Source organism: Oncorhynchus keta, unplaced genomic scaffold, assembly GCF_023373465.1.
Source record: "Oncorhynchus keta strain PuntledgeMale-10-30-2019 unplaced genomic scaffold, Oket_V2 Un_contig_1673_pilon_pilon, whole genome shotgun sequence".
NCBI classification, from domain to species: Eukaryota; Metazoa; Chordata; class Actinopteri; order Salmoniformes; family Salmonidae; genus Oncorhynchus; species Oncorhynchus keta.
Window position 1 is genome coordinate 12,622 of NW_026280091.1, and position 12,537 is coordinate 25,158.

Consider the following 12,537-nt stretch of genomic DNA (forward strand, 5'->3'; position numbering starts at 1 on the left):
CTGAATCTACCCTGCCTCCCTACACACTCTAACCACTGGTCTGCCTCCCCTACACTCTAACCACTAGGCTACCTGCCTCCTACACACTCTAACCACTAGACTACCTCCTCTGCAGTCTAACCATAGGCTACTCTGCCTCCTCTACACTCTAACCACTGGGCTACCTGCAGCCCCTACACTCTAACCACTAGGCTGCCTCACTGCCCCTACACTCTAACCACTAGTCTACCTGCCTCCCCACACTCTAACCACTCAGTCTACCTGCCTCCCCTACACTCTAACCACTAGGCTACCTGCCTCCCTACACTCTAACCACTAGACTACCTGCCTCCTCTGCACTCTAACCACTAGGTTACCTGCCTCCTCTACACTCTAACCACTAGGCTACCTGCCTCCTCTACACTCTAACCACTAGTCTACCTGCCTCCTCTACACTCTAACCACTAGTCTACCTGCCTCCCCTACACTCTAACCACTAGTCTACCTGCCTCCCTACACTCTAACCACTAGTCTACCTGCCTCCCCTACACTCTAACCACTAGGCTACCTGCCTCCCCTACACTCTAACCACTAGACTACCTGCTCTCCTCTCTAACCACTGGGCGACCTGCCTCCTCTAACCACTGGGCTACCTACCGCCCTGACCTCTAGCCACTCTATCGACATTTGTTTACGGGGAGATCTGATGAATCTATTTGTTCCCCTACACTCTAACCACTGGTCTACCTGCCTCCTACATTTCTAACCACTGGGCTACCTGTCTCCCTACCTCTAACCACTAGACTACCTGCCTCCTCTGCACTCTAACCACTAGGTTACCTGCCCCTCTACACTCTAACCACTAGTCTACCTGCCTCCCTACACTCTAACCACTAGGCTCTGCCTGCCTCCCTACACTCAAGTCTGCTACCCTGCCTCCACACTCTAACCACTGGTTACCTGCCTCCTCTACACTCCTAACCACCAGGCTACCTGCCTCCTACACTCTGCACTAGGCTCCTAACTCTGACCAGTCTGCCTGCCTCCTCTGCACTCTCTAGTCTACCTGCTCCTACACTCTAACCACCAGTCTACCTGCCTCCCCTACACTCTAACCACTAGGCACCTGCCTCCTCTACACCTAACCACTAGGCTACCTGCCTCCTCTACACTCTAACCACTAGGCTGCCTGCCGCCTCATCTAACCACTAGGCTACCTGCCTCCTCTACACTCCTAACCAGTAGTCTACCTGCCTCCTCTACACTCTAACCACTAGTCTACCTGCCTCCTCTACACTCTAACCAGTAGTCTACCTGCCTCCTCTACACTCTAACCACTAGGCTACCTGCCGCCTCTACTCTAACCACTAGTCTACCTGCCGCCCTCCACTCTAACCACTAGTCTACCTGCCTCCTCTACACTCTAACCACTAGTCTACTGCCTCCCTCTACACTCTAACCACTAGTCTACCTGCCTCCTCTACACTCTAACCACTAGTCTACCTGCCGCCCCTCCACTCTAACCACTAGTCTACCTGCCTCCTCTACACTCTAACCACTAGTCTACCTGCCTCCTCTACACTCTAACCACTAGACTACCTGCCTCCTCTACACTCTAACCACTAGTCTACCTGCCTCCTCTACACTCTAACCACTAGTCTACCTGCCTCCTCTACACTCTAACCACTAGACTACCTGCCGCCTCTACACTCTAACCACTAGTCTACCTGCCTCCCTACACTCTAACCACTAGTCTACCTGCCTCCCCTACACTCTAACCACCAGGCTACCTGCCACCTCTACACTCTAACCAGTATTCTACCTGCCTCCCTCTACACTCTAACCACTAGTCTACCTGCCTCCCTACACTCTAACCACTAGGCTACCTGCCACCTCTACACTCTAACCAGTAGTCTATCTGCCTCCTCTACACTCTAACCACTAGTCTACCTGCCTCCCTACACTCTAACCACTAGGCTACCTGCCACCTCTACACTCTAACCAGTAGTCTACCTGCCTCCTCTACACTCTAACCACTAGGCTACCTGCCACCTCTACACTCTAACCAGTAGTCTACCTGCCTCCTCTACACTCTAACCACTAGTCTACCTGCCTCCCCTACACTCTAACCACTAGTCTACCTGCCTCCCCTACACTCTAACCACTAGGCTACCTGCCTCCCCTACACTCTAACCACTAGACTACCTGCCTCCTCTACACTCTAACCACTAGGCTACCTGCCTCCTCTACACTCTAACCACTAGGCTACCTACCGCCCCTACACTCTAACCACTAGGCTACCTACCGCCCCCACACTCTAACCACTAGTCTACCTGCCTCCCCTACACTCTAACCACTAGTCTACCTGCCTCCCCTACACTCTAACCACTAGGCTACCTGCCTCCCCTACACTCTAACCACTAGACTACCTGCCTCCTCTACACTCTAACCACTAGGCTACCTGCCTCCCCTACACTCTAACCACTAGTCTACCTGCCTCCCCTACACTCTAACCACTAGTCTACCTGCCTCCCCTACACTCTAACCACTAGTCTACCTGCCTCCCCTACACTCTAACCACTAGTCTACCTGCCTCCCCTACACTCTAACCACTAGTCTACCTGCCTCCCCTACACTCTAACCACTAGGCTACCTGCCTCCCCTACACTCTAACCACTAGACTACCTGCCTCCTCTACACTCTAACCACTAGTCTACCTGCCTCCTCTACACTCTAACCACTAGGCTACCTACCGCCCTACACTCTAACCACTAGGCTACCTACCGCCCTACACTCTAACCACTAGTCTACCTGCCTCCCCTACACTCTAACCACTAGTCTACCTGCCTCCCTACACTCTAACCACTAGGCTACCTGCCTCCCCTACACTCTAACCACTAGACTACCTGCCTCCTCTACACTCTAACCACTAGGTTACCTGCCTCCTCTACACTCTAACCACTAGGCTACCTGCCTCCTCTACACTCTAACCACTAGTCTACCTGCCTCCTCTACACTCTAACCACTAGTCTACCTGCCTCCCTACACTCTAACCACTAGTCTACCTGCCTCCCCTACACTCTAACCACTAGGCTACCTGCCTCCTCTACACTCTAACCACTAGGCTACCTGCCTCCTCTACACTCTAACCACTAGACTACCTGCCTCCTCTACACTCTAACCACTAGGTTACCTGCCTCCTCTACACTCTAACCACTAGGCTACCTGCCTCCTCTACACTCTAACCACTAGGCTACCTGCCTCCTCTACACTCTAACCACTAGTCTACCTGCCGCCCTGATGATCAGAGTACATTAAGGATCCAGTGGAGGCTGCTGAGGGGAGGACGGCTCATAACTACCCTACCCTACCCCTCTACCCTACCCTACACCCTACCCCTCTACCCTACCCTACACCCTACCCCCTCTACCCTACCCTACACCCTACCCCTCTACCCTACCCTACACCCTACCCCTCTACCCTACGGCTCATAACGGTTTCATGTGTGTGATAGAATTTCATCCATTATGACGAGCCCTCAGCAGCCTCCACCGGCCAGATCGTGTTCTCCAAGATATTCAAACGTTCATAGATGACCAGCAGGTTCAAATAACAATAATAATCACAGTGGTTGTAGAGGGTGCGAAGGTCAGCACCTCAGGAGGAAATATCATTCAGAGTTAGAGACAGCAGGTGCGGTAGAGAGAGACAGTCGAGAACAGCAGGTCCTAGACAGGGAAGCATGTCTGGTGAACAGGTCAGGGTTCCACAGCCTCTGATAGACTGGAGACGGCCAGGAGTCATCAGGCCAGGTAGAGACAGAGGCTGTTTTTTAATAGTTTATTTCACTTTTGTATATTATCTACCTCACTTGCTTTGGCAATGTTAACACATGTTTCCCATGTCAATAAAGCCCTTGAATTGAATTGAGAGAGATGGGCGAGAGAGAGAGAGAGGCAGAGAGACACCTGATAAGACAGGAGAAATACTCCAGATATAACAGACTAACCCCAGACTCCAGGCCTACCTACAAACTATTGTAGCATAGATACTGGAGACTGAGACAGGAGGGGTCAGGAGGGGTCGGGAGACACTGTGGCCCCGTCTGACGATACCCGCAGACAGGGCCAACCAGGAAGGATATAGCCGACCCACTTTGCCAAAACACAGCCCCCACACCACTAGAGGGATATCTACAGACCCCTAACTTACTACCCTGAGACCAGGCCGAGTATAGACCCCACACCACTAGAGGGATATCTACAGACCCCTAACTTACTACCCTGAGACAAGGCCGAGTATAGACCCCACACCACTAGAGGGATATCAACAGACCCCTAACTTACTACCCTGAGACAAGGCCGAGTATAGACCCCACACCACTAGAGGGATATCTACAGACCCCTAACTTACTACCCTGAGACAAGGCCGAGTATAGACCCCACACCACTAGAGGGATATCAACAGACCCCTAACTTACTACCCTGAGACAAGGCCAGTATAGACCCCACACCACTAGAGGGATATCAACAGACCCCTAACTTACTACCCTGAGACAAGGCCGAGTATAGACCCCACACCACTAGAGGGATATCTACAGACCCCTAACTTACTACCCTGAGACAAGGCCGAGTATAGACCCCACACCACTAGAGGGATATCAACAGACCCCTAACTTACTACCCTGAGACAAGGCCGAGTATAGACCCCACACCACTAGAGGGATATCAACAGACCCCTAACTTACTACCCTGAGACAAGGCCGAGTATAGACCCCACACCACTAGAGGGATATCAACAGACCCCTAACTTACTACCCTGAGACCAGGCCGAGTATAGACCCCACACCACTAGAGGGATATCAACAGACCCCTAACTTACTACCCTGAGACAAGGCCGAGTATAGACCCCACACCACTAGAGGGATATCAACAGACCCCTAACTTACTACCCTGAGACAAGGCCGAGTATAGACCCCACACCACTAGAGGGATATCTACAGACCCCTAACTTACTACCCTGAGACAAGACCGATTATAGACCCCACACCACTAGAGGGATATCTACAGACCCCTAACTTACTACCCTGAGACAAGGCCGAGTGTAGACCCCACACCACTAGAGGGATATCTACAGACCCCTAACTTACTGCCCTGAGACAAGGCCGAGTGTAGACCCCACACCACTAGAGGGATATCAACAGACCCCTAACTTACTACCCTGAGACAAGGCCGAGTATAGACCCCACACCACTAGAGGGATATCTACAGACCCTAACTTACTACCCTGAGACAAGGCCGAGTGTAGACCCCACACCACTAGAGGGATATCTACAGACCCCTAACTTACTACCCTGAGACAAGACCGATTATAGACCCCACACCACTAGAGGGATATCAACAGACCCCTAACTTACTACCCTGAGACAAGGCCGAGTATAGACCCCACACCACTAGAGGGATATCAACAGACCCCTAACTTACTACCCTGAGACAAGGCCGAGTATAGACCCCACACCACTAGAGGGATATCAACAGACCCTAACTTACTACCCTGAGACAAGGCCGAGTATAGACCCCACACCACTAGAGGGATATCTACAGACCCCTAACTTACTACCCTGAGACAAGGCCGAGTATAGACCCCACACCACTAGAGGGATATCTACAGACCCCTAACTTACTACCCTGAGACAAGGTTGAATATAGCCTGCAAAAATCTCCTCCACTGCACGAGCCTGAGGGGGTGCAAAACTGGACAGGAAGATCACATGTGTGTGTGATGCTTTGAAAGACGCAGGCTTTGATACGAGATTAGAGAGAAGGAGCTGCCCAGGGGCACGTGTGTGTTTTCAGAGAAAGCAAGCCTCTGGTAGGCAGTATGGAGAGGTGTTGTATGTACCTGCAGGAAACACCACCGTAATAAAACCGAGGCAGAGAGTGTAGCTCATAGGATTCCTGAGTATGAATCTGAGAGTTATGCTGGTTTAAATTGAGCCAGAGCTTCTGAGAGTAGCTCACAGATACAATATATTTACTAGGACGTTATGGCTCGTGAAGGCCAATTTAATTTGGCACGTGCTTGGTAAACAACAGGACTAATAGTGACAAGCTTGTTTACCATGCTTGGTAAACAACAGGACTAATAGTGACATGCTTGGTAAACAACAGGACTAATAGTGACATGCTTGGTAAACAACAGGACTAATAGTGACATGCTTGGTAAACAACAGGACTAATAGTGACATGCTTGGTAAACAACAGGACTAATAGTGACATGCTTGGTAAACAACAGGACTAATAGTGACATGCTTGGTAAACTACAGGACTAATAGTGATGTGGTAAACAACAGGACTAATAGTGACATGCTTGGTAAACTACAGGACTAATAGTGACATGCTTACTTTTCCTCGCCCACTCTACTCCCTCTTGTCTCCCACTCTCCCCCTCCTCTCTCTCCCCCTTCCTCGCCCACCCTCCTCCCCCTTCCTCGCCCACTCTACTCCCTTTCCCCTTCTCTACTCCCCCTTCTCCCCAACTCTCCCCCCTCCTCTCTCTCCCCTTCCTCGCCCACTCTACTCCCCCTTCTCTACTCCCCCTTCTCCCCTACTCTCCCCCTCCTCTCTCTCCCCTTCCTCGCCCACTCTACTCCCCCTTTTCCCCCACTCTACTCTTCTCCCCACTTCTCCCCCACTCTACTCCCCCTTTTCCCCCACTCTACTCTCTCCCCACTTCTCCCCCACTCTACTCCCCCCTTTTCCCCCACTCTACTCCTCTCCCCACTTCTCCCCCACTCTACTCCCCCCTTTTCCCCCACTCTACTCCTAGTGGTTAGAGAGAATCCCCTGGACACATTCACTAACCTCTGGGCTACAGAGAGAGAGAGAGAGAGAGATGGTAGGTGTGTTACAGGGAGGGTGGGGCGGCAGGGTAGCCTAGTGGTTACAGAGAATCACCTGGACACATTCACTAACCTCTGGGCTACAGAGAGAGAGAGAGAGAGAGAGAGAGAGAGAGAGAGAGAGAGATGGTAGGTGTGTTACAGGGAATCATGGCTGCTGCCGTCTCTGGCTCTGAGTCAATATGTTGTTAATGATCAGACACACCTGTAATTAAAGACATGAGAGGAGAGAAGAAAGAGCAAGAGAGATACATGTAATTACTAACTAAAATAAATGGAAGAAATAGTCCTGTAAAGTGAAAAAAATCCTTATACTCTTTCATCTCTTCGCTCTCCCTCTTTGGTGTTCTGCAATCCTCACAAAAAAAGCCACTCCTTGGGGCAATTCTCACAAAGCAACTTCCGCCCGGTAACAAAGAGATATTTATGCTGGGGGGTAGACAAACAAATGGGGTGGAAGGTGTGTGTATGTGTTTTAAACATTGTGTTATAAACGTTGTGTTTGTGGATCAGTCTCTCCTTCCTTCTCTCTAACCCCCTTCCTCTATCCCTCTTTCTTTCTCTCTCTCTCTCTCTCTCTCTCTCTCTCTCTCTCTCTCTCTCTCTCTAACCCCCTTCCTCTATCCCTCTTTCTTTCTCTCTCTCTCTCTCTCTCTAACCCCTTCCTCTATCCCTCTTTCTTTCTCTCTCTCTCTTTCTCTCTCTAACCCCCTTCCTCTATCCCTCTTTCTTTCTCTCTCTCTCTCTCTCTCTCTCTCTCTAACCCCCCTTCCTCTATCCCTCTTTCTTTCTCTCTCTCTAACCTCCTTCCTCTATCCCTCTTTCTTTCTCTCTCTCTCTCTCTAACCCCCTTCCTCTATCCCTCTTTCTTTCTCTCTCTCTCTCTAACTCTCCTTCCTCTATCCCTCTTTCTCTCTCTCTCTCTCTCTAACCCCCTTCCTCTATCCCTCTTTCTTTCTCTCTCTCTCTCTAACTCTCCCTTCCTCTATCCCTCTTTCTTTCTCTCTCTCTCTCTAACCCCCTTCCTCTATCCCTCTTTCTTTCTCTCTCTCTCTAACTCTCCCTTCCTCTATCCCTCTTTCTTTCTCTCTCTCTCTAACTCTCCCTTCCTCTATCCCTCTTTCTTTCTCTCTCTCTAACTCTCCCTTCCTCTATCCCTCTTTCTTTCTCTCTCTCTCTCTAACCCCTTCCTCTATCCCTCTTTCTTTCTCTCTCTCTCTCTCTCTCTCTCTCTCTCTCTCTCTCTCTCTCTCTCTCTCTCTCTCTAACCCCCTTCCTCTATCCCTCTTTCTTTCTCTCTCTCTCTCTCTCTCTCTCTCTCTCTCTCTCTAACCCCTTCCTCTATCCCTCTTTCTTTCTCTCTCTCTCTTTCTCTCTCTAACCCCCCTTCCTCTATCCCTCTTTCTTTCTCTCTCTATCTCTCTCTCTCTAACCCCCTTCCTCTATCCCTCTTTCTTTCTCTCTCTCTAACCTCCTTCCTCTATCCCTCTTTCTTTTCTCTCTCTCTCTAACCCCCTTCCTCTATCCCTCTTTCTTTCTCTCTCTCTCTAACTCTCCCTTCCTCATTTCCCTCTTTCGCTCTCTCTCTCTCTCTAACCCCCTTCCTCTATCCCTCTTTCTTTCTCTCTCTCTCTCTAACTCTCCCTTCCTCTATCCCTCTTTCTTTCTCTCTCTCTCTCTCTCTCTCCCTTCCTCTATCCCTCTTTCTTTCTCTCTCTCTCTCTCTCTCTCTCTCTCTACCCCCCTTCCTCTATCCCTCTTTCTTTCTCTCTCTCTCTAACTCTAACTCTGCCTTCTTCTCACCCTTTCCATATCTCTCTTTCTCTCTTCCATTCTTTTAACTTCCTCTCCCTTCACCTCCCTTCCTCTATCTTAGTGCTTTCACACAGGAATCACGGTATGTTGTCTGTAAAAACACGTTTCTTTCAAAGAGCCCTATATTGTTACCTCAGTTTTGTCACCACTAGCCTTTTATATACTACTCCTTTTGCCGGGAAGGAGCAAGAGACATTCAACTTTGACCCTGTTGTCGCGACCGTTGTCATGGTATCCTGACAGCTGCATGTTCTTAATTCAGGTGTTCCACTGCTTTTGTTTTTTCACATTTCACTTCAACAGGAAGTTAGCAGCCTGCCGTAGCCTACCAGGAAGTTAGCAGCCTGCCGTAGCCTACCTGGAAGTTAGCAGCCTGCCGTAGCCTACCAGGAAGTTAGCAGCCTGCCGTAGCCTACCAGGAAGTTAGCAGCCTGCCGTAGCCTACCAGGAAGTTAGCAGCCTGCCGTAGCCTACCAGGAAGTTAGCAGCCTGCCGTAGCCTACCAGGAAGTTAGCAGCCTGCCGTAGCCTACCTGGAAATCATTTGTAAATAATTGCCATGTATTTTCCTGTTATGGTCAATAAATAGTTGTCTACTCAAAATGTTGTCAGATATGATCTGCTCGTCTAATTATATGAGCTGGATAGATATTTGTTAACGCAGGTCCTAGGAAACATTATGAGACTAATACAATTTATTTTCTAAAGAATAGAATAGAATATTTTGAATTGAATTGTGTTACTGGTCTGTGCTGCACCATGCAGACGAAATCAATAGTTCTTCTTTAGTTCATTAAACAGACAGTAGACAGCCTACCTTGGCCTGGCCACAGTCAACACACATAGGGCCTAGATTTTATAGTGAGAAATTATCATGGAAAACAACAAAATAAAAATAAATAATACGTCTCCCATACAACTTGAGTGTCAGTAAATGTGTGGAACGGCCTGAAAACCTCTTGGTTTTATGCCAGTGTACATTCCCAGGCTAAATGCCAGTGTTCATTCCCCCAGGCTAAATGCCAGTGTTCATTCCCCCAGGCTAAATGCCAGTATACATTCCCCCAGGCTAAATGCCAGTATACATTCCCCCAGGCTAAATGCCAGTGTACATTCCCCCAGGCTAAATGCCAGTATACATTCCCCCAGGCTAAATGCCAGTATACATTCCCCCAGGCTAAATGCCAGTATACATTCCCCCAGGCTAAATGCCAGTGTACATTCCCCAGGCTAAATGCCAGTATACATTCCCCCAGTCTAAATGCCAGTGTACATTCCCCCAGGCTAAATGCCAGTATACATTCCCCCAGTCTAAATGCCAGTGTACATTCCCCAGTCTAAATGCCAGTGTACATTCCCCCAGGCTAAATGCCAGTGTTCATTCCCCAGGCTAAATGCCAGTATACATTCCCCCAGGCTAAATGCCAGTATACATTCCCCAGGCTAAATGCCAGTGTACATTCCCCAGGCTAAATGCCAGTATACATTCCCCCAGGCTAAATGCCAGTATACATTCCCCCAGGCTAAATGCCAGTGTACATTCCCCCAGGCTAAATGCCAGTATACATTCCCCCAGGCTAAATGCCAGTATACATTCCCCCAGGCTAAATGCCAGTATACATTCCCCCAGGCTAAATGCCAGTTTACATTCCCCCAGGCTAAATGCCAGTATACATTCCCCCAGTCTAAATGCCAGTGTACATTCCCCCAGGCTAAATGCCAGTGTTCATTCCCCCAGGCTAAATGCCAGTATACATTCCCCCAGGCTAAATGCCAGTATACATTCCCCCAGGCTAAATGCCAGTGTACATTCCCCCAGGCTAAATGCCAGTATACATTCCCCCAGGCTAAATGCCAGTATACATTCCCCCAGGCTAAATGCCAGTGTACATTCCCCCAGGCTAAATGCCAGTATACATTCCCCCAGGCTAAATGCCAGTATACATTCCCCCAGGCTAAATGCCAGTATACATTCCCCCAGGCTAAATGCCAGTGTACATTCCCCCAGGCTAAATGCCAGTATACATTCCCCCAGGCTAAATGCCAGTGTACATTCCCCCAGGCTAAATGCCAGTATACATTCCCCCAGGCTAAATGCCAGTATACATTCCCCCAGGCTAAATGCCAGTATACATTCCCCCAGGCTAAATGCCAGTGTTCATTCCCCCAGGCTAAATGCATTTATGTGCCAATAGGAAGGAATAGCTCAAGGACAGAACTACAGACATTTAAATGGAGAGGATAAATGTATTTAAAGCTATGTGATTGACAAGTACAAGTTTGATGTCGGACAACAATAGAATGTTTATGATTTAATGCCAAAGACGGTAAGATGAAGGCGCCATTAACACAGGGGCGGGACTTTAAAACACACCAATCATGACCCATTAACACAGGGGCGGGACTTTAAAACACACCAATCATGACCCATTAACACAGGGGCGGGACTTTAAAACACACCAATCATGACCCATTAACACAGGGGCGGGACTTTAAAACACACCAATCATGACCCATTAACACAGGGGGCAGGACTTTAAAACACACCAATCATGACCCATTAACACAGGGCGGGACTTTAAAACACACCAATCATGACCCATTAACACAGGGCGGGACTTTAAAACACACCAATCATGACCCATTAACACAGGGGCGGGACTTTAAAACACACCAATCATGACCCATTAACACAGGGGCGGGACTTTATAACACACCAATCATGACCCATTAACACAGGGGGCGGGACTTTAAAACACACCAATCATGACCCATTAACACAGGGGGGCGGGACTTTAAAACACACCAATCATGACCCATTAACACAGGGGGCGGGACTTTAAAACACACCAATCATGACCCATTAACACAGGGGGGCGGGACTTTAAATCACACCAATCATGACCTATTAACACAAGGGGCGGGACTTTAAAACACACCAATCATGACCCATTAACACAGGGGGCGGGACATTAAAACACACCAATCATGACCCATTAACACAGGGGCGGGACTTTAAAACACACCAATCATGACCCATTAACACAGGGGGCGGGACTTTAAAACACACCAATCATGACCCATTAACACAGGGGGGCGGGACTTTAAAACACACCAATCATGACCCATTAACACAGGGGGGCGGGACTTTAAAACACACCAATCATGACCCATTAACACAGGGGCGGGACTTTAAAACACACCAATCATGACCCATTAACACAGGGGGGCGGGACTTTAAAACACACCAATCATGACCCATTAACACAGGGGCGGGACTTTAAAACACCAATCATGACCCATTAACACAGGGGCGGGACTTTAAAACACTTCCCACCAATCATGACCCATTAACACAGGGGCGGGACTTTAAAACACTTCCCACCAATCATGACCCATTAACACAGGGGGGCGGGACTTTAAAACACACCAATCATGACCCATTAACACAGGGGGGCGGGACTTTAAAACACACCAATCATGACCCATTAACACAGGGGGCGGGACTTTAAATCACACCAATCATGACCCATTAACACAGGGGCGGGACTTTAAAACACACCAATCATGACCCATTAACACAGGGGCGGGACTTTAAAACACACCAATCATGACCCATTAACACAGGGAGGGCGGGACTTTATAACACACCAATCATGACCCATTAACACAGGGGGCGGGACTTTAAAACACACCAATCATGACCCATTAACACAGGGGCGGGACTTTAAAACACACCAATCATGACCCATTAACACAGGGGGCGGGACTTTAAAACACACCAATCATGACCGGTTGGTAGAAACAGAAGTACAGGCTTTGTTGCCGGCAACACCTTTTAAA

The 12,537-nt window shown here is 49.1% G+C and overlaps 1 long non-coding RNA gene across 2 annotated transcripts; it reads right to left on the bottom strand.

Moving 5' to 3' along the window:
- Positions 1 to 359: 359 nt before the first annotated feature.
- Positions 360 to 2,238, bottom strand: LOC127919463 (uncharacterized). Of its 2 annotated transcripts, none has more exons than XR_008103042.1 (3): positions 2,185 to 2,238; positions 1,515 to 1,674; positions 360 to 452 (listed from the first exon to the last, which is right to left on the bottom strand). It is a non-coding gene; the product is annotated as an uncharacterized LOC127919463 (long non-coding RNA). The 2 variants fall into 2 exon arrangements; XR_008103041.1 differs by having other exon boundaries at positions 362 to 420.
- Between the last annotated feature and the right edge of the window lie 10,299 nt (positions 2,239 to 12,537).